Source organism: Echinops telfairi, unplaced genomic scaffold, assembly GCF_000313985.2.
Source record: "Echinops telfairi isolate 266 unplaced genomic scaffold, ASM31398v2 ScPeMD7_7467;HRSCAF=8505_1, whole genome shotgun sequence".
NCBI lineage: Eukaryota > Metazoa > Chordata > Mammalia > Afrosoricida > Tenrecidae > Echinops > Echinops telfairi.
Window position 1 is genome coordinate 12,782,623 of NW_022111368.1, and position 25,622 is coordinate 12,808,244.

Here is a 25,622-nt window from a genome sequence, read left to right on the forward strand (position 1 = left end):
GGACAGTGTAAGATATGACAAAATAATAATTTATAAATTATCAAGGGTTCATGAGGGAGGGGGTAGCGGGTAGGGAGGGGAAAAATGAGGAGTTGATGCCAGGAGCTTTAGTGGAGAGCACATGTTTTGAGAATGATGAGGGCAATGAATGTACACATGTGCTTTATACAATTGATGTACGTATGGATTGTGATAAGAGTTGTATGAGCTCCTGATAAAATGTTTTAAAAAAAAGATACAGTTGGAATGTAATTATTTAGCAGGTTAGTTACTAGTCCAGGGCAGTGTTAAAGAGTATGAATTACAAAATATATCCTAGGAAGATCATGAGAGTTGGGCTTTTTTTTAAAAGCTAGTTTTGCTGGATATAGAATTTTTGCTGGATCACTTCTAAATTTCATCACTTTGAAGCTGTCCTTCCATTTCCTTCTGGTCTGTATCGAAGTCAACCACAATCAGATGGTTGTTCCCCTGTACCTGATGAGTTGTTTTTCCCTTGCCATTTTCTCTTTGCCTTTGCTGCTCACTAGTTTGGCGATAGTGAATCTTGGGGTGGATGCTCTTGAATTTATTGTACTTGGGGTTAAAATGTCTTGTAACAATGAAAACCCACTCCCATCAAGTCAATTCCAACTCACAGAAGCTCTATTCAGGTTCGAAAGGCTGGAAATCTTGACGGGAGCAGTTAGCTTCAACTTTCTCCCTCAGAGTGGCTGGTGGATCTGAACTGCCAATCTTGTGGTGAGCCATCTCATGCTGGCTACTGTGTCATTGGGACTCCTTTGTAATAATGAAAGCTAAGTGAAATTTTTCATGGCAGACATTTCGAAATTCTGAGAAAACTAAGTTGCAGGAGATGTACACAGTGTTGGAGATGTTAACCTGCAGTTGGCTTCTCAAAACTCAATGCCACCAGGGCAATGCTGACTCACAGTGACCCCTTGTGGGTTTCCGAGACTGTAACTGTTTATGGGAGTAGAAAGCCCATCTTGCTCCTGAGAAGCTGCTGGGGTTTGGAGCAGCTGGCTTGAATGCTATTAAAGGGTATATTGGCTACACGTGTACTGCTTATTAGATATGCAGAAAATAGGGATTTGGGATTACCATCTGAAACTACAGTTGCCATATCCCTGTCTTGTTCCTATCCCTCAACCCTTCACTCTTACATAGCTACTCCTTGAGCGATATACGAGTAAGACTGGGATGCTATGTATAATACCTGCCTGCCTTAGGTTGGATTCTCAAGAGAAGCCAAGCTAGTGAGGCTGCATACTCACACATATTTATGTCAAGGAAATGGCTCACCCTGTTTAGAGGCTGGCAAGGACTAAGCCATGGATCAGATGTCAGCCTGGAGGTGTCCTGAGTCACGAAGCTGTAGGGACTGAAGAACCCCAGGTAAGCAGGTCTGACGGTAGGCGTCTAGCTGTAGAGGTGAGTAGATCCCAGCTGAGCACATAAGAAGACTGACTGCTGAGGACTCCCAGGAGTGACAGTAGAACCGCAGGCTGCTGGCTCAACCAAAGAAATGGAGGCCAGATGATGAGCCAGGATCCACATTCAGAAATAAGCAAGCAAGTAGTGCCCACGTTTCCTCAAATACTGGAAGCCGACCACACCCCTGAGGAAATGCTCTTTCAGTCGATTGATTGCTCATAGCAGATCTCACCATGGAAGTGATTACATTATGTCAGAGATCACTACATCTTAACTGCAAACCACTGAGAATCATGGCCCAGAAAACCTTTACTATCACATGACCCACCGTTTCTCTAGAACCAGTGAACAGCAGGACTGGGAGAAAAGGAATCCAGGAAAATGAGTTTCAGAAGGTGCTTACAGAAGGTCCTTCTTACAGAAGGCTCTCTGATGTTGGTTGGTTAGAAGAAACCCTTGCCTTCTGCTAGGGAGAGGCTGTGAGAGAAGGGAGAGAGGAGACCTAGAGAATGACAGCGTGCTCCTTCAGAGGGCTCTCTTGCTTGAGGTACAAGGGCTCTTGGTGTTCCTAAGACTGTGCTCACCGGACATAGTAGAGTTACCAAAGCCAAGTGAAGGATGCAGCCTTCTTCTTTTACCCTTCATATTTTCATAGCCTGATGTGCTTCCCCTTGTCTGCAAGTTTGAAGACTTTCTGCACACATGTGATTGTTGTTAGTTCTGCACACATGTGATTGTTGTTGTTAGTTCTGCACACACGTTGTGGTTGTTGTTCTGCACACACGTTGTTGTTAGTTCTGCACACATGTTGTGGTTGTTGTTAGTTCTGCACACACGTTGTTAGTTCTGCACACATGTTGTTAGTTCTGCACACAGGTGTGGTTGTTAGTTCTGCACAAATGTGGTTGTAGTTGTTAGTTCTGCACACACGTTGTTGTTAGTTCTGCACACATGTGGTTGTGGTTGTTAGTTCTGCACACACGTTGTTAGTTCTGCACACGTGGTTGTTAGTTCTGAACACAGATTGTTGTTGTTAGTTCTGCACACACGTTGTTGTTAGTTCTGTACATAGATTGTTGTTGTTAGTCCTGCACACAGGTTGTGGTTGTTAGTTCTGCACACATGTTGTTGTTAGTTCTGCACACATGTTGTTAGTTCTGCACACAGGTTGTGGTTGTTAGTTCTGCACACATGTTGTTAGTTCTGCACACATGTTGTTGTTAGTTCTGCACACAGGTTGTGGTTGTCAGCTCTGCATACATGTTGTTGTTAGTTCTGCACACATGTTGTTGTTAGTTCTGTACACATGTGGTGGTTGTTAGTTCTGTGCATGTGTTGTTGTTAGTTCTGCACACGTGTGGTTGTTGTTAGGTGCGTTGAGTCACAGCAACCCTCTGTACAACAGAGCGAAAAGCGCTACCCGGCTGTGTGCCGTCTTCACACTTGATGCCTTGCTTGAGCCCATATAATGACCTTTATTTGAACCCAGCAAAAGGGACCTGAGAAGTGCTGTCCATTATCTTTGGCTGTTGCCAACCTCATTTCATTTCTCAATGGACGAGGCCATCCCTGTCTGTGAGCATGTCAGCCTGTAAGCGGGCCTCAGTTGGAGATCAACCATACAGATTTCAGGCAGATCCAACAGATGGAAGAAGCGATTCGGAAGGAAACCCTCAACGTAAAGCACGGCAGTGAAAGCACGTACCAGGCAGGCACCCCAGGCTGTCCAGATGACTGCAAATGAAGAAGATATGGTATGCTCATTGTTTATTTTTATTTTTAATTTAACTTTATTTTTTATTAATCAAATTATTGGGGGGGGGGCTCCTACAAATCTTATGACAATCCATCATTCAATTGTATTAAGCACACTTGTACATATGTTGCCATGAACTTTTCCAAAACATTTTCCTTCTACTTGAGCCCTTGGTATCAGCTCCTCTTTTTTACCTTCCCCTTCCCCCTTTCCCCCCTCATGAATCTTTGATCAGTTATATATGATTGTTGTTATTTTGTGTCTTACACTGTCTATTGTCTCCCTTCATCCACATTTCTGTTATTTGACCCCCTGGGAGGGGGTGTGTGCTATCTATCCAACGTTGTGGGCTATATATCCAACCCCTTTTTCCCCACCCCATCCCCTACCCTCATGATATTGCTACTCCCACTACTGTTCCTGAAGGTTTTATCTGTCTTGAATTCCATGTGTCACGAGCTCTTATCTGTACCAATGTGTGTACTCCGGTCTAGCCGGATTTATAAGGTAGAACTGAGTCACGGTGTGGGGGCAGGGCGGAAGGGGTGGTGGGGAGCATTCAGGAACCAGAGGCATGCACCCTGGTTGAATTGTCCTGATATAATCTTAAACACTAAACCTCGGGCCCTCAAATAGAGTTAGAAATGGCCTTTTTTTTATTCCCGGTAATTGGGCCGGTGGGATAAATACTGGTTAGAGCCAGTGCGTTGTAATTGATTGCGTTACAGCCCATGTGCCGGAGTGCCTGGCACTCACCTGCTTGGAGTTTGGAGGGAGGGATGGCTTCAGACAGTGTGCCGAGTTCCCGCGAAGCACTGGTGCGGGCCTCCTCTGGCCTGTCAATATTTAATAAGCTCCGTGGACCCTGAAGCAGCACAGTCAACCAGGTCTCGTTCCCTGGCCTGCGGAGGCCCCGGCTCCCTCTGTCCAACAAGGCCCTGGCGAGGGTGGGGCGGCGTGGGGCTTTAGAGGCTGTCTGCCTGAAGCAGGAGGCGTGTGACTAGGCTGTGGTTGGCCAATTCAAGGCTAGGAAAGGTGTGCTTGCTCTCAGGGGGGGATGGGCTGGGGAAGACTCATTGTCAGTTTCACACCTCCTGGGGCCAGAGAGCCAAAGAGTCTTGCAATGTGAGATGCCGGGGACATAGTCATACCTTCTGCTCAGAGAGATCTAGGGGATCGTGATGACAGAGGACTTCAAGCAAAGCTCTGAAAGTGTTCTTAATTTTTAAAAATTCATGTGCCTGAGAGCATCGCCTGCCTCCTACCTGATTCCTCACCTGACCCCCCTCATATACACAGACCGGCAGGGCAGCCACCATCCATTTCCTTAATTGCCCCATTTACATTATTTATTTCCTGCTCTTCATTTCAGGGGTTGTTTGGTTACAGGATGGGAGTCATGTTTCATCGCCAACACGCCACGAATCCTGGAGAGCCGGGAGCCAGGCAGAACGCGCACATATTTCTTCAGCAATTCTCCTACCAGCAGAAAGGCCCAAAGGTCTACAGCGCTACAGCACACAGGGACTCAAATTATGCATGTGGATGGGAAAGCAGGCCCTTTCCTACGGCTCCTGACACATGACGGTAGCGTCGTTTTAGAGTCGGTAGAACCATGTCTTACAGAGCCTTCTTCCTACTTATGAGGGGGCTCCAAAACGTTTATGGAAAATGCAATGGAAAGATAATTTGCTCCAATGAAATAAGCTGGTAAGAACGGATACTACACTTGATTGTAGCCCGAAGGCCGAGAAGCGATGCTCCAATACCTTAGTATCCTCATCTTGCCAGACTGGTGTGATAAGTCACCCAACAAGTGTTCATGCCAATTGGAATAGTAATAGTCATCATCATCATCATCATAATCACTATAATCATAATAAACCCACGAAGGAGTAGAAGCTATAACCAACCTGGCAAATAATAGGGGTTAAGTAAATATTTACTCAATTATATCTACTCAATGTTCCCCAACATGTATTTATTGAGTATCTACCCTATAGAACCCTGTTGGCATAATGGGTTATGAGTTGAACAACTAACCATAAAGTCAGCTGTTCAAAACCAGCAGCTGCTCCGTGGGAGAAAGATGAGGCTCTCTGCTTCTATAAAGAGATATAGACTCAGAAACCCAGAGGCATTTGGCTCAACTTGACAGCAGTGACATTTCTGAGACCATGAGCTAGACATTATTCTAAGAAGGGAAGAAATAAGATATAAATTCCCGCCTTCAATGAATTTTAGTAAAGAAATGTAGTATGTGTTGTGATAATCCTTCCCACCATTCCCTCAATTCCAACTTTTATCCAAAAAGGTAAAGCTTTTAATTATTAGAACTCCACAGGAAAAGTCTGTTCCTCAGTGAGACCATGACCCACCTCCTTCCCCATCCTTAGCTGCACCAGTCATGTTTCGTATCACCAATGACACACTGCATTTGGTAAATCTGCTGCACAAGACTTCTTTAAAGTGCTGAGAAGCAAGAATATTACTTTGAGGATTGTTACTTGGGCACCTGACCTAAGCCATCGGATTTTCAATCACCTCAGAGGCATGTGAAGCCTGGACATCGAATAAAGAAGACCAAAGAGGAATCAATGCATATGGACTGTGGTGCTGGAGGAGAATAGTGAAAGTTCCACGAACTACCACAAGAATAAATGTGTCTGTCTAGGATGAAGTACAGCCAGAGTGCTCCTTGGAGGCAAGGATCAGGAGGACATGCTCTGGACATGTGTTTAGGAGCGACCAGTCCCTGGGAAAGGACATCATGCTTGGTAAAGGAGAGGGGCAGTAAGCAAATCCCCCGTGAGACGGACAGACACAGTAGCTGCCACAATGGACTTAAGAAGAAGAACCGTTGTGAGGGTGGCCCAGGACGGGCACTGCTTTGTTCTGGTGTACACGGGCTCGCTGATGAGTCAGAACCGGTCCCATGACCCTGAACAACAGCAGCCACGGCAATGACTGAGATCAGGTGGCAGAATTCCCATTGCAGTGAAAGAGCCAACAACATTAACAGAGATTAAACCTATATTGGATGACCTGATCCTGTAGTTTAAAATCAGCCTGGTCATTGCTGAAGGTATGACATTGAAAATGCTTCCTCGACCTCTGTTCAAGCAGGTAGCCTGGAAAAGTAAGGCTTCAGGGAGGGCAGCCTGTGGCAGGATTGACAGACAAAAATATTCTTCAAGCCTCTCTATCTTTTGGTTCTCCAAAGTCTACACACCCTAGCACACAGACAGAGGGAGTAAAAGAAGGGGCAGGCAGTGAACAGGCAAAGACAGAATGGTTTCAGCACCCACGAGGGGCTCTCCACAGATGGGAAAGGGCTTCTCCTGGCTTGGAGAGAGCTGGGGGAGAGAGAAGGCTGTTGTCAGAGCAGAAGAAACTCCGTCCTGCCTCTCAGCTGTAATGTCCCTGAAGCAAGGCCCAGAGAGGATTGCGAAGGTGATGCCCCTAGGTAGGAGCCGACTGGATGAACGGTGCCTCTCTAGAATTCTCTCCCCACTCCGTTTCATCCTTCAAGACCCGACACAAAATCAACCCCCTCTATGAACCCATTCCAGACCCCTCGGCTGCCATAATTTACCCTTCTGCTTCTCACACTCAGGACCCGAGCTGTACAGAGCCCTTAACGCAATGGGCTTCAATGCTGGTTGCTTATGGAACCACCTAAGCAAACTTTCACTGCCATCGAGCCAATCCGGACTCAGTACTGCACCCCAGGGCGTCTCAGGCTGTACATCTTACAGGAACAGCCGTATCTTTCTCCCTCAGAGTGGCTGCTGGTTGTGAACTACCGACCTCACGGTGAGCATCCCAACCCTGTCTCGGCACAGCACCAGGGCTCCTTTGGAAACAAAGGATGAAGCAGCGTTTCCTTCTGTTGTACTTGCTGACTCCATAGCACCTAACGCAAACAGGGGCCTTCACACATAGGTCTCTACCTTCCAGGAGTCTGACTTAATTCATCTGGTTATGGCCTGGGCTTCAGGCATTTGAAGAGCATGGCAGGTGATTCTCAGAACCCTGCCTAATGTGCTGACCAGTCCACTAGATGTTGATCTCTCCAAGGATGAGGGGCATGCCTACTCGTGGTCACTGTTAATGCTCCAATCAGGGCTTTGAATCAGTTCATTCTGGTTTAACCTCCTGCTGAGAATTTGCATTTCCATCCTAGGTATGGTGAGTAAGTCTGGCCTCTTTGAGGATTTTGAATTTTGTTCTACATTTCCTCCCCAGTCAGGACCTTCTGAAGTCCCGATCAGAGCAGTGGGAGTTGTAGCCAGGTACGATCTATTTCATCTGGTCTCCAGGTAGTGGAGTTCGTAGTTTAATTAGTCCTTTGAACTAATTGTTTCCTTGAGTCTTTGATTTGTTTACTCTTCTTTCCTCCAATCAGGGAGATACTACTAATTGCATGGTAGATGGCTGATTGCTAACTTTTAATGCCCAGTCACGACTCACCACCGTATGGTCTACAACACTGTCTTTATGAGCTATGTGATGCCCATTGACATCACTGTTCCTGGAGACACGGAGTTGCGTTCTGAATCTCTTTAGCGTTCTGGTTTCTATCTTGCTTCTGCCATGAACCATTGCATTGCCTTCCCAGGTATATTGAATCAGCATCTGGATTTTACCAAAATCTACATTTGAACCAGCCCTGATGCTCCAATGTGGTAATTGAATAAATGGATGATATTATCACTATCAAGGATCCCTGGTGGCACAATGGTATGGTGAGTTATTTGACTTTGCAAGAATAACTTAGATTCCCTGTGCCTCCGTTTCTTCCTATGAAAAGTGAGTATAGCTGTGTAGGGATTACATAAGATAAGACTCCTGCATCAGATACAACATGTATCATAGGCATTCAATGAATATCAGGTACTCAAACCCACCCCAATGGGCTCATCAAACATAATTTGAAGGTACGAATCTGCTTGACTCAAGCTGCTGTGGGCGTGAGACTCTCTCAGGAGGCTCAGGTGTTCCTGGAGGACTGCCGGGGTCTGGTTCATGGAAGGGAAGTCAAGGTAGGGACATCTTAGATTACTGCAAACATTATGCTCTAAGCAGGAAGGAATGTGTATTGGAGATTACCGTATGCATTTATAAGACCCACTGTAATCAATTATACATGAAGGTCAATAATAATCTGTCTAATCCTCTCATTATCTTTCCAACCTGCAGTAGACAGATTTCCTTATCTTCTCATAATTACCTTTGGAAGAACGAAATCATATTACATTCCAAAAATACTCTTGGTACCAGACGATTGCTCCCGGTAGAGTCTGGTTAAATGAAGGGCTTGCACCAGTTGTCAACGTGTCTGAGGGAGGAATTCAGGGTGGGTTATGCCTGCAACTTGGTAGTTAAACTAGCTTAGACCCTGGAAGTAGGGGAGGGGGGGTTTCAATGAATGACTGCTTATTCTCTCTCTCTCTGTACATTTTATTGTGTTTTAGGAGAAAGTTTCTGTATTAGTCTGGGTAGACTAGAGAAACAAATTCATAAACATGCATATGTGTATAAGAAAGAGATTTATATATGAGAGCAATTCAACATTGAGAAAACATCCCAGCCCAGTCCAGATCAAGTCCATAAGTCCAATATTAGCCCATATGTCCAATACCAATCTATAAAGTCCTCTTCAGACTCATGCAACATTTGCAATGACGCCGAATGTAGAAGCTCATAGGCCAGTGGGTAGAAAGTCTTTGGATCCAGTGGCATTGGAAACATCTCAGCACTGGCAGGGGTCTCTGCATGGCTTTTCCAGCACCCAGGGCTGCATCAGGGTGGGTCCATGTGTCTTGTCAGCTGCTGTGCCTCCCAAGGAGGAAATACCAGATTTCCCAGAATTCTCAGGAGAAGGCCATGCCCACACAGAAGCCTCATTGGCTATGATCTGATTGACAGAGTAGACTCCATCCCTTCACTCGTAATCCTCTCAAATTGACAATTATATAACTACCACAGTTTCCACAGCAAATTCGTTTCCCATTCAGCAATTTATGCGCATTGTTCTGTGCCAGTGTTGCTATTCCCATAATGTGTGTACTCTCCCCATTTCCATCCTGCCTTCTCCACTTCCACCCCTGCAGTACCCTGCCCTTCCTTGCCTTCTCATCCCCGCTTCTATGCACATATTCTCCATTTGGTCTCACGTCATTGTTTGTTCTGTGGAGCATGTGCGTGCATCACAGGGATGATTGTTTACTTTGGAGGCCCATCCATGATTTGACCAGGAGTCCTGGTGGCTAATGGTTCCATGTTTGGCACTAGTGGAAAGATCAGTTCGAAACCACCAGCTAGCTCCATGGGAGAAAGACAGGGCTCTCTACTCCCATGGAGAGTTACAGTAAGTTTAGACTGAAAGATGACCTCTGGGAGTGGCTTCAGTTCCAGGTTAAAATGGTATCCGAGGTAGTTTATTGGGCCAACCTGGCCGATAAACACATGTGGGGTTAATTGAAGGGCGAGGGATACATGGCTCAGTGAGCTTTGCCTTTCAAGTTCTCGGGTCTCTTGCTTTCTGATGGTTGGACCAGGGTGCAGCTGCCTTAGCCTGTTCCCTGCTTCAGCTGGCTAGGCTGAATTCCTGCAAGACATCCCCAAGGAGAAGCTGCATGGACCTACCCCAATGCAACCCTGGGTGCTGGAGCACCCGTGTGGAGACCCCTGCCAGCGCTGAGATGCTTACACATTCACTGATGAGGTTTTCCTCCTGCAGTCGGAGGACTTTGTGGATCGGTGTTGGACCAATGGGTTAATGGGTTAATGTTGGATTTGTGGGCTTAGGCAGCACTGGGTTGGGATGTGTTCTTGATGTGCTTAACATTAACCTCTCTCTTAAACTCTCTTATGAGTTTCTGTGGATTTGTTTCTCTAAAGTACAAGACTAACACAGTGTCTTAGGGTGAGAGTTGCAGGGGTTTCTCTAGTCTTTGTCAGTCCAGTAAACCTAGTATTTTTTAATGAATTTGAGTTTTGTTCTACATTTCTCTCTCACTATAATCGGGAACTTCAATTATATTCCTGCTCAGAGTGGTCGTTAGTGATAGCCGGGCACCATCTATTTCCTCCTGTCTCAAGGAAGTTGTGATGCGTGTGGGCATTAATCCTATGGATTACTGGCTTTCTCGAGTGTTTGGCCTCCATCCCGACCCTTTGCTCCAGACAGCTACAGACCAGTCATTTAATTTAAATGACCACTAGGAAAAGACCCCAGACACTACTCACCAAACTAGGTTGCAGAAGGTTATCTTTGTGAACTATGCCACACTCACTCACTGCCATCGAATCCATGCCAACTCATAGCGACCCTACAGGACAGGGCAGAACTGCCCTTGTGGCTTTCTGAGACTGAACCCTTTACAGGAGTAGAAAGCCCTGTCTGTCCCTCTCAGAGGAGCTGGTGGCTTTGAACTGCTGACCTAATGGTTAACAGTCCAATGAGTAATTGACTTAAATGTCTCCCCAGATGATGGTCCTTAGCTTTCAGATCTACTAACTCAGTCTCATGAGGTTTTTGGACATATCTAACATGTTTCCATAACTGTGCCCTATGTGCTTTTATCATACAGCTGTACAGCACATACAAATATGTATATACAAATGCCCAGATTTCTTCACATGTACACACAGACATGTATTCTCCTGTGCCATCTCTCCCTAGTAACCACTGGTCACTTTCTGGCTGTCCTTGCTATTGCCCCAGCATTCTGTGTAGTGGTATTTGCTGTCATTGTCCTTTGTTCGAGTGTCTCTCTCACGGTCTGCATTTACCCAAGGCACATTGTGCTGACTTCTCATGTATCGTCAATGGCATTTCCCTTCACTAGAATGAACATTTCTAGGATCTAGTAAATTCTTACTCCTCCCCCTCCCAGAATGTTGATTTTGGCGTGTACATCAATTCTTGACTTTTTATAATGGCGACATCACACAATCTTCATCCTTTGGTGATGGACTTTTTCAGGGAGGGGAACTCAGCACAATGTCCTCCAGGTTCCTCTCCAACAGGAACGGTCTGTGAACCCATCATCCTTTTGTATCTGCACACCACATGTCCGTGGTCCATTCCTCTGTGGACAGACACCTAGGCTGTCTGCACCGTTTTGTGATTGTGAATAATGCTGCAAAGAACCTGGGTGTGCAGATGTCTGTCTGTGTCACGGCTCTCATTTGTTAGGGCGGTGGTTCTCCACCTTCCTAATGCTGCGACCCTTTCATACAATTCCTCCTGTGGTGGTGAACCCCCAACCATAAAAGAATTTTTGTTGCTACTCCATCACTGTAATTTTGCTACTGTTATGAATCAGGCGACCCCTGTGAAAGAGTCGTTCAACCCCCAAAGGGGTCACAACCCACAGGTTGAGAACCATTGCTTTAAGGCGTATACCTAGGAGCAGGGTTGCTAGCTGTGTTAGTGTAGATAAATTAGAGAAACAAATTCACAGAAACTCATATGTATAAGAGTTTTAAATATAGGCTAAGTGTACAATCAGAAAGCATCCCAACCTAGTTCAGTCTAAGCCCCTAAGTCCAACTTAGCGTATATGTTAGACACAGATCTACAACGTTCTCCTCAAACTCACAAAACACACACAACGATGCCGACTGCAGGAGGATCACAGACTAGAGGGTAGAAAGTCTTTGGATCCAGTGGCGGTGTAAGTATCTCATCTCCACACAGCTGCTCCAGCACCCAGGGCTGCATCAGGGTAGGTCCATGTGGCTTCTCCTCAGGGATGTCTCGCAGGAAGAGAACCTTGCCAGCTGAGGCAAAGAACTAGATAACGCAGCCACACCCTGGTCCAACCATCAGAGTGCAAGAGACAGAGAACCAGAAAGGTGAGCCTCACCGAGCCATTTATCTCTCTGCTCGTCAATTAACCCCACATGTGTTTATCAGCCAGATTGGCACAATAAGCCTTAACTATCTCACTAGCTCATAAGGTATTTCTATAACTGACCTTTGGAGGAAACACCCTACTATTTTCTGTAGTGGTCACACCATCTTAAAATCCCACCGGCCCCTGTGGTTCTCCCAGGTGAGCTCTTCCCTCCTTCCCTCCACCCCTGCCCCACCAGGGGCCTCTCACAGCCTCCAACACGTCTCCCAGGCCTCACTCAGATCCAATCCCCAGACTTTCTCAATTTCCTTAATTGATGTTTATCTGCCTGGGTTCCCTGGAAAAGTAGCATTTTCAGAACCAGGCTATGAAAAGTCTTGAAGGGGAGAAATAGATTTAACCTGGGTGTGTTTTTCCTTATCTTTTTCCCACTATGACGAACGATACATGGATACATGGCTATTTACAAAGAACCAGAGAGTCCAGGAGTTGAAAAGGATTTTCTTGGGAGCTCCCACTGGGAGCTCTGTTGCTTGTCCCCTTGACCTTCACGGTCATGCCTGGGTCGCTGTCGTGCTGCACCCTATGAGTCCCTGGGCGAGGCAAACGGTAAACAAGAGAGGCCGCTGAACAAGAGGGGCCGCTCAACAAGAGGCTGATACTCTGCGTCCACCCAGGAGAAAGTTCCGGTGATCTATTCCTACCGGATGGGCCCAGATAGACTGCATGCTGAGAGCTGAGCATTCTGTTCACCATTGGAGGGCTTCCCCTCTGTGGTAATCATTTCTTTTAGAAAATTAAGGCCTGACTAGTTCCAAAGAGTTGGAAGTGAACACTGTATCGAATGTCAACTCTTCCAAATTGCTATTCTGCTCCATCTCCGCCCCCTTGAGTGTGGTCCCTCATGTCCTTGGGTTCTGTGCTTTGCTGTCTCCCAGAAACTTGAGAAACTTTAAGGAAATGTCTCAGGCAGTGGTAGGTGCTGTTAAGTCCCGAAGGTCAGGCAGAGGTGTGTCAAACACAGGACCCAGAGCCAGAAACCACAAATATCCTAAAGTTAAAGCAGTCAGGAAAGAGTGGGCAGGCTTGATAGAGATGTGGTTTTTCCGACCCGATCCCCAGGAAAAACAAAGGGGGGGTGGTGGTGGTGACTTAAGTCACAGCCTCCAGTCAAGGAGAGCCTAAGATGCATCCCAGCCTGTGCCTGTCGCAGAGAATTCCCTTCCAACGGGGGACCTACGATGCATCACCAAATGGCCCTGGCAAGCGGGAGTATGGCTAGTAGGGCTGTTTAAAGGCATGGATTACCTCTCACCCTCTCCGTGCACCTAGCGGCTGGGCCCCCACTCAGGGACTCGGGCCACAGGGAAACTGCTGAGAGCCTCCCGACAACAAAGCCAATAGTAGCGTAGAGGCTGGAGGTGGGACGCGCGTACCTGAGTGTGCCTCCCTCCCATGACCCAGGCATGTTACCCAAGGCCAGGTCTGGAGACTAACTCCTCCCCTCTGTCCACGTAGGGATAGTCCACCTTCAGAGCTGCGAATGACTTCTGACTCTTAGCTACAGTGACTTCTACACAATATTGGGTGGGGCTATGCAACTAAGGTGCCTAGTAGCCCAATAGATAGCTCCCTGCTAATGCAAATAAAGCACAGGGGACCCTTGTGGGGGTGGTTGTGCAGGGTTGTCCAGCCAGTTCTGGTTCATAGAGACCCTGTGAACCACAGAACGAAGCACTGCCCGATTCTGCGCCAGCCTCACAATTGTTCTAATGTTTGAACCCATCGTTGCAGCCACTCTGTCAAGGGCTTCCCTCTTGTCCCTGCACCTCTGCTTTTCCGGGCATGATGTCCTTCTCCAGGGACAGGCCTCTCCCGACAACATGTCCAAAGTACTTTGAGGGGGGTGAGACCATATAAATAAGGTCTATGGAACCCAAAGGAGGGGGCTGGCCAGTTTTGCCATCCCACTAGGCTTAACGGGAGTCCGGGAGAGGGACAGAAAGCTGAGACAGACGACTGTGAAAGATGGCAGTGCAGCTGTAACCGGCATGATCGTGGTGCGAGACAGCTGCATGGGGGCTTGCTGACCCGCGGAGTTGTAACACCGGCCTGAGAGCCTCTGAGAGGCAGATGGCCAGTCAGCTGTCCTGAGCAGCAACTGGATCCCACGTGGCTCCTGGTTCCTCAGAGTCGTTCCTGATCCTGCGTTGCCTCTGTAATAAACGACTATAGGGGGGTGGGGACAAAAACAAACGACTTTACTGCTTGTATGGTTCATGAGTTCTGTGAGATGTTGCAGTGAATTGCTGAGCCCAAAGGCCTGAGGGGGAGGGGGCCGGGGAGAAAGTAGTTGGTGGTGGAGAGGGTGGAGTGGTACAGTTAAACATTTGGGACATCTTTAACCTCCACCTCATAGGAACTAGCTTTGTGCTGATCTGTGTAAAGGGAATGCTTTGTTTAATGGCATAACATGGGTACCCAGAAACACACACACACACGAATGTGGTGACCCCATGAACTCAAAAGCAAACTCACGGTCAGTGAGTTGATTCTAACTCCCGGTGACCCCATCAGGCAGAATAGAACTGCCTGGTGGGTTTCCCAGCCTTGACTTTCTTCCCCAACATCAGCTGGTGATTTGGAACTGCTGACCTTGTGGTTAGCAGCCCGAGACGTAAGCACTGCACCACCATTCAAACACCTCTGTCTTCCTGAGCAGAGAGGGACAAGTGTCCTGCAGGGCCCTCCCATGAACAAAGTAAACAGTCCCCCTCGGCTAAGATGCTAGCCACCCTTTTCAGTATAGGCCACTTGCCCTGGTGTTGCAAAAGCAGTGCTGGATAAGACTGATTGAGTTAGTTACTCATATGTATAAGAGCGAGTTTTATTTATTAAAGAAAGCATCCCAACCCAGTGCTGCCCAAGCCCATAAGTCCGTTAGTCCATGTGTCTGACACCAATCCACAAAGTCCTCCTCCATCTCACATAGCACACGCAATGATTCTGGCTGCAGGAGGAAAGATGAATCAGTGAGAATGTAAGCATTCAGCGCTGGCAGGGGTCTCCACGTGGCTCCAGCACTCAGGGCTACCTCGGGGTAGGTCCCTGTGGCTTCTCCTCAGGGATGTCTCACAGGACGTGAGCCTTACAAGCTGAAGCAGGAACTGGCTAAGGCAGTTGCACCCTGTCCGACCATCACAAAGCAAGAGACCCCAGAACCAGAAAGGCAAAGCTCACAGTCATTTATCGCTCCGCCCTTCAATTAACCCCACATGTGTTTATCGGCCAGGTTGGCCCAATACACTTTAACGATCTCACTGGTCTTGCCTTAGCTCAACTCCAGGAGGTGACGCACACACGGAGTAGTCTTTACTGCCAGGTATGTGAAGTCTTTTTCTCTTGTTTATTTTTTTTTCTTTTTCTTTTATTTTTTTTCTTTACAAACCCTTGTGTTGAGGGCTGACTTTCAAAAGATCGCAGCGAGGGAGCTGCTCTGCTACGTATGAAACCCCGACCCAGAAGCAGGTAGTCCACGAATGGTTTAGCACCAGGCTCCCCACGAACGCGCGGTGCGTGACGGGCGAGGGGGCAGCCGCCTTTCCGGCCGCGCCCCGTTTCCCGGGACGAGGGGCACTCCGCACGGGACCCTGGTCCCAAGTCTTTTTCTCTTAAAGGCTTGTTTTGCATAAGACTCCTCGATAGTGTTTGGCCTTCATAAACCCGTCGACAGGAGTTGCGGTGACTTGCTGGCAGCACAGAAGAACCCTTGAGAACACAGGTTGTGAGCCTTCCCCGAGACTGCTCGGGCCTGCTTTGTGCCACATCCCTGTCGGATGGTTGTCGCGGGAAAAGCACCTGTGTGAGTGTGTCGCTTTGTGTTGAATGCACCTCTTGTTTCCAAGAACACCAGCTTCATTTGGACAAATGACGGGCAAATTGTGCTCACGCAGCTCGGCCAATGTTTTATCAAATCGAGCATTTGTGAAGCGGCTACTTCGGAAACAATTGGTAGCATTTGTTGCCAATGGCAACATCTGAGCTTTCGGGGATGCTCAGAGGACTGCATGTCGAAACCATTGGACGCCCACACTGCAACTTCTTTCCTTAGCCGCAGCCCATGGTGCTTACATACGCAGGTGCTGGAGGGGCCAGACAACCCACTTTTATACCTAAGTCACGCACACTGTGTTTTATTTTTTGGACTTTTCTTTGTACTGTGAGATTTTGACTTTGTACTGTGAGATTCATAAATGTTGCTGACGATCAACATGGTTCATCCCTGCCCCCTCCCAATTACCGTATAGACTGTCATGGTAGGATTATACCACGAGTAGCCCTTTCTTCTGAGAGTGTGAAACATTCTGTTCTGAACATTTTTCTGCAGCGATCTCGGTGCACATGTGTGTTAATTTCTTTGGAGCACACAGCTAGACATGGGATTGCTGGACCCCGTGGTGTGCCTCTGGTAGGTAGTGTTTCCCAAACTATTTTTCAAAGTAGTTGTATGATGTTTACTCACTCCACCAGGAGACCATCGAGTGTTTCAGAGGGGCCTTGGTGGTGCTCCTAACTACAAAGTCAGCGGCTCAAATCCACCAGCCACTCCCAGGGAGAAAGATAAGGCTGCCTGATCCTGTAAAGATTTCAAAAAAATCCTCTCAAAACCTCACCGCCATCCAGTCGATGCTGACTCACAATGACCCTACAGACAGGACAGAACGGCCCCTGTGGGTTTCTGCGATGGTAACTCTTTATAGGCGCAGAAAGTCTCATCTTTCTCCCGCTGCAAAGACTCACGCCTTGAAACCGCGAGTGGCGGTTGTGCCCTGCCCTGTAGGGTCACTGTGAGTTGGAAAGGAGTCTGTGGCAGTGGGCTTCTGTTGGAGAATGCCCCACCACTTCACCAGCCCTCTGGACCATGGTGTTAAGTTCTGGTGAGCAGGGAGTGCTCGCTCATTAGAGTTTCCTTTGGGATTTCCCTGATTATCATTGGAGATGGCCCCTTCTCCAGATTGGAAACCTCTTGGCTGAGCTCCTAGACCGCTTTTCACTGGCATTGCTTGTTCATTCCTAACTGCTCTTAGGCATCCGTCACATGTTCTGTGTGCAGGCTTCTCCCCCCAGCAGCTTCATTGACATATATTTCACGTAGCATATGATGCAATAGTTCAATCACATCAAGAAGAGCTGTACAGTCATCACCACAATCAGTTTTGTATACAAGGGGGTACTAAAAACAAAAAACCCAGGATTTTTTTTCAAAGCTATGTATTTTTTTTAAAAAGCTATGTATAAGTTTTTTTAAAACTTATCACCCTCAAAGTACTCTCCTTTATACATAATATGTGTCAAATCTGTGATTCCATTTCTGGAAACATTTTTTTCAAACTCATCTGTTTGGATGGCTGATAGCACCTCCCTCATTTATTTCTTCACTTCTTATAAGTAATAAAATTGTTGTCCTTTCATGTCCCTCTGCATTCGAGGAAACAAAAAGAAGTTGCAGAGAGTGAAGTCAGGTGAGTAAGGTGCATGGGGCAAGAGAGGCATCCTGCTTTTTGCCAAAAACTGGCACACTGAGATGGCTGTGTGAGGAGGTGCATTGTCGTGGTGGCCAAACCAGTCTTCCGTCTGTCATAAATCGGGCCTCTTTTTGCCACACACTCTTATGAAATCTTTTCAGAACCTTTAAACAGAAAGCTTGATTAACAGTCTGACCTGGTAGAACAAACTCCAAATGCACTAGAAGTCAACAGTTTAGTCCATTCGAGAAGTTGATGGATGTCCAGAATGAGGTTTGTCATCAATTTAAATTTCATCTTTTTAAAATGAGAAAACCACTTGTACACTTGAGTTTTTCCCATAGTGCTGCCCTTGTAAGGTGGGCTCAACATCACAACAGTTTCTGTGGTATTTTTCCTGAGCAGGAAACAAAATTTTCCTGCTCACAGCTGCACACTGTTCTCTTAAATCAGCCATCACAGAAAATGAGGGGCAAGTGAAACTGCTTTTATGAAAAAGTTCACTGTGACCAGAGAGAACCTTCCCAGGTGACGCCACTGGGTGCACTAACTCAGAGAGTTGCTGGGTGCTTGTTGTAGTGGGGAAAAAAATGCGTCCTATGAAAGCTCTGCCCAGTGAAGCCTTGTCCCATTTTGGGGGTGGGGTGGTGGAATACCCCCTCCTACAGGCTTTTTCGATGGATCACGTGTGTGGTTCCTCCCAGTTTGTGGCTGGCACTTTCAGTTTCTTTCTGATGTATTTTAATGGGTGGGATATTTTAACTTTAAGGATATTTACTTTATCGCTCTTTTTCTTAAATTATAATAGGTTTATTGACATATTTTGCACACTCCAATATATCCAATCCCATGCAACTCTGTTATTCAATCCCATAAAGTGGAGTTACACAATTATCAATGCTATCAGCTCCTCATTCCCCACCTCCACTCTCTTTCCGTACCTTCAGGGAACTAATACTCTTGTTACTGTTTTAGTAGGGTTATCTATCTTGACTTTCATGTACCGAACAATCTTAAATATATAAATGAACATATGCAAATCTAACATGCTTAATGAGGTAAAACAAATAATAACCCTAATAGGGGGGTGAGAAATATTAAAGAATTAGTGGATATTTATGTAGTTCATCAGTGCCATATGGCACCCTGGATTTATTATCCTTTCTGTCTCTCTTTTTCTTTACAACCAACATTTGGTTTCTTAATTTCTTTTCTTATTCTGAGCTCATATATATTTCCCCCTCTATTATTGACTTTTAAATGCCTTGTGATTAAACAAGCAAGCAAATAAATAAAACCCAAATCCACTGCCATCTAGTCGATCCTAACTCATCATGATCCTATATAGGGGTTCTTTGGCTGTAAATCTTTACAGGAACAGACAGTCCCATTTTTCTCCTGTCCAGGAGCTGGTAGGTTTGAACTGGTAACCTTACAGTATCTATTTCAACTTTCCTAAGAGGTGCTATGACACCGTCCTCTCTTTGACAATTATACCCCAAGTGGATGGTACGAAAGAATCCACGGCAGTGCAGGAAGAAAAATGCTGGAACTTTACATTTAACTTCATCTTTGTGGGGGTACAAAAATGTATGGGAGCAGCCCCTGTGCACAGTGGGTAAAGCGTTCAACTGCCAATCAAAAGGCCCAACCCCTGCACAGAAAAAGGTGTGGCATTTTGCTGTTGTAAAGATTTACAGCCTTGGAAACCCTATAGGGCAGCTCTACCCCATCCTGTAAGGTTGCTAGGAGTTAGAATTGACTCGACAGCAGTGGGGTTGGTTTTGGTTTATTTAAATTACATGGGTAATTTTAATTTAAATATGGAAATGAGAAAAAGAGTTTGGAGATCCCCAGTCTAGAAGCAAGCACGTTGTCATCTAAACCAGGTCGTGTAATAGGATTGCTACTCTGTGGAGATAAACGTCTCAGAGAACCAACTGTGAAGAGGCTCTGGTTTAGTGGTGTTGCACAATCAGACCCTACTTGTAGATGGTTCAGTTCTAGTGGTGCACAGTGTAGGTGTTCAATGAATCCCATATACGTGGGTGCTCTCTAAAGCAGCAGCGTTCTATGTATACAGATTATATGGATGAATGTCATGCACTCAGAAAATATTTGTTGAATGTTAGCGTTGAAAGGAAGGAACACTTCCATTTCTTCTTCTTCTTTTCATTCCTGTAGGTTTATTCTAGAACCCATACTCCCCGTTCCCCCCCGCCCCTCATTTGGAAGATCTAGAAGATGAAGATGTCATATTTTCTTTATCAAAATATTATCAGATGAAGAGAAACCAGAGGTTCGATTTCTGACTTTCGATCACTAGTTTTCTAAAAGTAAATTCCAATTTTGCCAAGTCCTTTCCCTGGCACACTCTGGGAGATCGAGAGTACTCCTGTGGAACTTTTATATCGCTATGAACAATTCTTCAAGTGTTTCAAGGCTGACTCTGCTCCAGCGACTCCTGGCACCGCCCTGATCGGGAGGGAGACCTCCTGAGAGGTGGGTACTTAGAAGCCGCCTGTGGGGGATGCATTCATTCTAACCCTTCACTTAGCTGGTTCCTCCGGCTGCTCCAGGTGGACTATGTTTTCTTTGGTCCCTGGTTGTCTTTGGAGGTTTTGATAGACAGGTATGGTCCTATTTATAACAAGGGCAGCCATGTAACTTCTTATCTCAATGTGTATACCTTTGAAAGTGAAGTGGGTCAGGGGGGCATGATTAGTAATGAAGCCGGGGCAGTGGGCATCCAGTCTGGGATTTATGGGGTCAGGCTGCTTATCCATCCTATCCCCACCCATTCATTGAAAAAGCATTTACTATAAAGTGCCTTGGCCCCTGGGTGGAGTGCATGGTTTGTTCTCAGCTGCTAACAGAAAGGTTGGAAGTTCAAATCCACCCAACGGTGCCACAGAAGAAAGCCTAGCAACCTACTTCTGCAGGACGACCCAGACGCCCTGTGGAGCACAGCTTCCCTCCGTCGCACATGGGGTCGCCAGGAGTCAGAATCAGCCTGATGGCGAGGATTTGTTTGTTTTGCTTTAAAGCGTGTGTGTTAGACAGGGTTCTCTAGAGAGATAAACCAAATTCCTGATAATATAATATATTTATTTATAAAGATAATTAATATATAACGAAAAATGAAATGTCAAATCATAAAGATAATTAGATATATAACGAGAAATGAAATGTTAAATCATATACAGATAAATATACAATACAAGAAATAAACAGTTAAATTAGAAGCACTATAAATGGCTTAGTGCAACTCACGTCCATGAGAGAAAGTTGAGAGACTAGAGTCTCTGTCTGATGCCAGATCTTCCTCTATTTGTAGAGAGAGCTAGGCTATGTCAGCACAGCAGCCAATCACAAGGCAGGTCACCAACCGCCAGTCCCCAGCTCCAGAGAAGTCTTAAAGGGACCTCAACTTACAGCAACACAGTCCACAGGCTAGGCGTCCCACAGGCAGTGTAGCCTTTAAATTGAGGCACAGGACAAGCAAGGCAGCCGCACACTGGTCCGATGATTACAGAGCGAGAGACAAGAAAGGCAAGGCTCACCAAGCCATCCATCTCTCCACCCCTCAGTCTATCCCACCTGCGTTTATCAGCCAGGCTGGCACAATAAACTGTCTCAGCGTGTGTCTGTGTTGTTGTTCTGTGCCATTGAGTCGGCTGTGAGTGCTGCTGACACGACCTATAACGGGATGAAGCGCTGCTCACCCTTCTCACCATCTTTCCCGTGTCAGTCCATCTCACTGAGGGTCTTCCTCCTTTGCGCTGACACTCTACCGAGCATGCGGGCCTTCTCCAGGGACTATCACCCAAACAAAACCAGAACGAAACAACCTAAATAATCCGCCCCCACTGAGCTAGTTCTCACGCACAGTGACCCAGGTTAGGGCTTCCAAGACTGTAACTCTTCCTGGGAGCTGGTAGCCTCACCTCTTTCTTGCAGAGGAGCCAGTGAGTTTGAACCGCCGACCTTTTGGCTAGCAGTCCAACATTTAAGGGGCGTCTTAGGAACTACATTGTGCTCTGGGAAAACAACGTTGAGGACCATAACGAGATTAATGGCCCCTTGGGGGTGTGGCAGGGGAGGTTGGAGGGGCATGGGGAGCTGATGACGATGAGCACACGCACGAAGAAAGTGCTCTAAAACTGATGGTGTGACGATTGTACAGCCCTTCCCGATGTGACCGACCCATTGAATGATAGGATATGTGAATTGCATGCCAGTGAAACTGTTGAAAAAATAAATCAATAAAAAGTAAACGTAGCTGGGGAAAAAAACCAAAGCAAAATGCAAAAGCGTAATTCCTTCTTCAAGATTCTGTATTCAGTGGGGATCCGTTGGTGGTGGAGATGGTCACATGCTTGACGACGGATGGAAAGACTGGCTGTTGAAGTGCACGCTGAGGCCCTCGGAAGAAAGGCCCGGTGATTTGCTATCGAGGGGTCACAGCATCAAAAACCCGCAGAGCCCCGTTCGACTGCAGCTCACGGGTCCCCTGGAGTTGCAACTGCTCGATGGCATCTGCTCGGCTGCCCGAGCGGCGTCGTGGTTACGAGCCTGGCTGCTAAACCACAGGCCAACAGTTCAAAAGCACACGTCGTTCTGTGTGTGCAGTTAGTAACCGCAAAGTCAGCAGTTTGAAACCGTCAGCCAGCTCCTTATGGGGAAGACGGGGCTTTGTATTCCTGTAAAGCGTTACAGTCTCAGAAACTCACAGGCAGGTCTACCCTGTCGTGTAGGCGGCTCTGGGTTGGCTTTGGCTTGTTGGCAGTGAGTCTGAGGTTTGTTTATTATCATTATTATGTGTCAGAAAGAGTTAGCAGTGGGTCAAACAGGGACAGTGGCATGAAAAGACAGTGTCAATATTACAGCCACTTGTGCACGCCAGATATGGGATCCAGTGAAGTCTGGGGCAGAGGGGAAATATATTTCTCTTTGCAGTGTTGCTTAAATTAAAATTTTTAAATCCCATCTCCCTTTTGTAGTGTGTGTGTGTGTGTGTGTGTGTGTGTGTGTGGCACTGGATGCTTTCCAGAAACCATTTTCCAAGTATCTTTTTCTAAGCCATCTTTCACTGTCTATTTAATTGCCTTCTCTGGAGGGCTGACGGCCAGAACGAAGCATTTTACATTCCAGCCGTTCATAAGAGCGCTTGTGGATAGAAAAGGAAAGGATTCCTGTGGGTGTGGGTGCACCCCCTCTTTTCTGCAGACGGGGTTCTCTTTGATGAGAATGGACTCCTCCGAGATAAGCCATGAGTGATCTCTAAACCTTGCACTATCCAAGTACCACCCCCTCTCCCCTCCTCCCCCAAATGAAGCTTTAGAGAAACGCCTGAGCTCTCTGAGTCCGGATGTGACAATTCCTTCCCCTGCCCCAGGTTTCGGCAGCACCCACGTCCACAGTTCCTGCTGCATTCATTCCGTGGAGAAGAGCCTCCAGGCCACAATGGGGGAAGTGTTTTCCCCTCAGGGGAAGCTTTCCGTCCCCAGCCTTCAGAGGGGCAGTGTTTCGGGGGGAGGCACGTGCAGGGGGACAGTGCGTGTGACACACTGTAGTCACACTCTAGGGACTTGCCCAGCTGGGAGCCTGGGTTCCTGGGCCCTTCCTGGGTGGCTACTTTGCATGCAGCTCTAATTCCCACTTTCCTGCCTTAGCTGGGCCTCCTGTGGACAAACAAGGAGCGTCTATCATGCTGGGCCTTTGCTGAGTTGCCCCATTCTTTGGGAATTCGTTGCCCTTCAGCTCCAAGATCTGATTCATCAGGATGCCCAAGTCCCGTTGGCGAAGGAACAATGGGCTCTTTAAGAAATCTCTCCTGTTGGGTTTTAACATTTTTTTAACGGGGACATAATTCACATTCCACACAATTCACCCACTCAGCGTGTTCGCTAGTGACTCAATGCTAACTGCGACTCCAGCCAAGGACTATAGGCAAGACATTCTCCCTACGATGCTGGTTAAAAGAGGCAACTACTTCTTCTTTTTTTTTAAATCATTTTGTTAGGGGCTCATACAACTCTTATCACCATCCATACACACATCAATTGTGTAAAGCGCATTTGTACATTCATTGCCCTCATCTTTCTCAAAACATTTCCTCTCCACTTAAACCTCCGGCATTAGGTCCTCATTTTCCCCCTCCCTCCCCGCTCCTCCCTCCCTCATGAACCCTTGATAATTTATAAATTATTATTTTGTCATATCTTGCCCTGTCTGACGTCTCCCTTCACCCACTTTTCTGTTGTCCATCCCCCAGGGAGGAGGTAACATATAGTTCCTTGTAATCGGTCCCCTCTTTCCTACCCACTCTCCCTCTACCCTCCCAGTATCGCCACTCACACCACTGGTCCTGTAGGGCTCATCCACCCTGGATTCCCTGTTTCCAGTTCCTATCAGTACCAGTGTACATCCTCTGATCTAGAGGCAACTATTCCATCAGTGTTTGAAAGGCAAGGATTTCTAGGACACATGAAGGAATACGTCTACCTACTTAGGACCAGCCAGCCCCAAATGGACTTAGATTAACTTTCAAAATGTTGATGTAGGGTTTTTTGATTCTGCGACTCTGCTTTTTCCTTGGTTGAAAAGATAGCGGCAGCTTGGACACCGTGTTCTCTGGTAGTGCCAGGGCTGAGGGGCTCGTCCTCTGCCTGCGGGTACTGGGGCAGGGCATACATACACTGTTCCCCAACAGGGAAGCTGAGCCCGCCAGTTGCCACCAGTGTCTACCTGAGCCTTTAGACTTATAGGAATCAGATGGCAGCCAATTTTGCAAAGCACCCGAGCAGAACTATCCTACGCACATGGATGCATGCATTCACACACATGCACACGGATGCATGCATTCACGCACACACACACACACACACACACACACACACGTCAGGCATTTTTGGCTTTTCAGTTCTGTCTTTTTTCAGCCACTGGAAAAGTCTCAGGAGGCAGGCAGCTGCAAGGACGGGGCCGAGCTCCTGGAGTTGAGCAGCGCCTGTCTCCAGAAGGGTGTGCATGGAATAGATGTATTTTGGCTTCCAAGAAAAACTCTCCTCCTGCTCCATGAGGGAGAGCCCTTTGCCTTGTTGATCTTTCCCCTCCATATTCCCAATAAACCATGTCATTAAAAACTGCTACACTTTCCTTATTACTAATGAATGCTTATCACAGTGTGCTTAGAACATTCAAAAATCCAAAAACATGGTTCTTTTCTACTCTGAAGAGTCTGACTTTTCCTCCATTTTTTCTGGCATCTTTTCATAGCAACTTCTGATTTCTCTCTGCGTGAACCCCGTGGAAGTGTCATAGTTTACAGGATGAATTTTGGGGGGGTGTCTCTTTTTCCACCTTGCTCCCCATCAACCACTGTGCCACCTGAACTCCTTAATCCCAAGAAGATATTAAACGATTATTTATTTAAAAGATGCCATAAAAACCTCTTCTTATCTGCAGCTGATCTTGGTGCAATAACTTTGGCATGCATTGAGCAGGTTTGCTTAGCTTTAATTTTTCAGTCAGATTGTGAACCCTTTGAGATGTCTATGGTGTTGGTTGTTGCTTCTATTGTTAACCATCTGTTCTCTTCAAGTAGGTCATGGACAAGATTAATTGTTTCCTTGCCAATTGATGTGAATGGCCTGTGGTTGTGGGCTTCATCTTCAACATTATCTCACTTAAAAAGCAATTTTATTGATATCTCATTATAATAACATACAATTCAATGGTTTAAGTGTATTAAAAAGAGTTGTCCAATTATCACCACAATCAACTTTAGAACATTTACTTATTTTGTACTCATTATTATTAGCTCCCTATTTCCCCAAAGCTTTCCCTGCCATAACCCTCCCCCCAAACCCAAACTCACTGCCATCGAATTGATTCCAACTCATAGCCACTCGATAGGATGGGGCAGAACTGCCCCTATGGGTTTCTGAGACTATAAATCTTTACAGGAGCAGAAAACCTCATCTTTCTCCTAAAGAGGGCCTGGCGGTTTTGAACTGCTGACCTAACACATAC

At 46.6% G+C, this 25,622-nt stretch overlaps 1 protein-coding gene across 1 annotated transcript in view; it reads left to right on the forward strand.

Moving 5' to 3' along the window:
* The first annotated feature begins 15,428 nt into the window (after nt 1-15,428).
* Nucleotides 15,429-25,622, forward strand: part of TMEM255B (transmembrane protein 255B) — a 136,255-nt gene continuing 126,061 nt past the window's right edge. The window contains exon 1 of the mRNA XM_045283963.1: nt 15,429-15,445. The gene's annotated coding sequence lies outside the window, so the exon portion shown is untranslated. The remainder of the gene's footprint in view (nt 15,446-25,622) is intronic.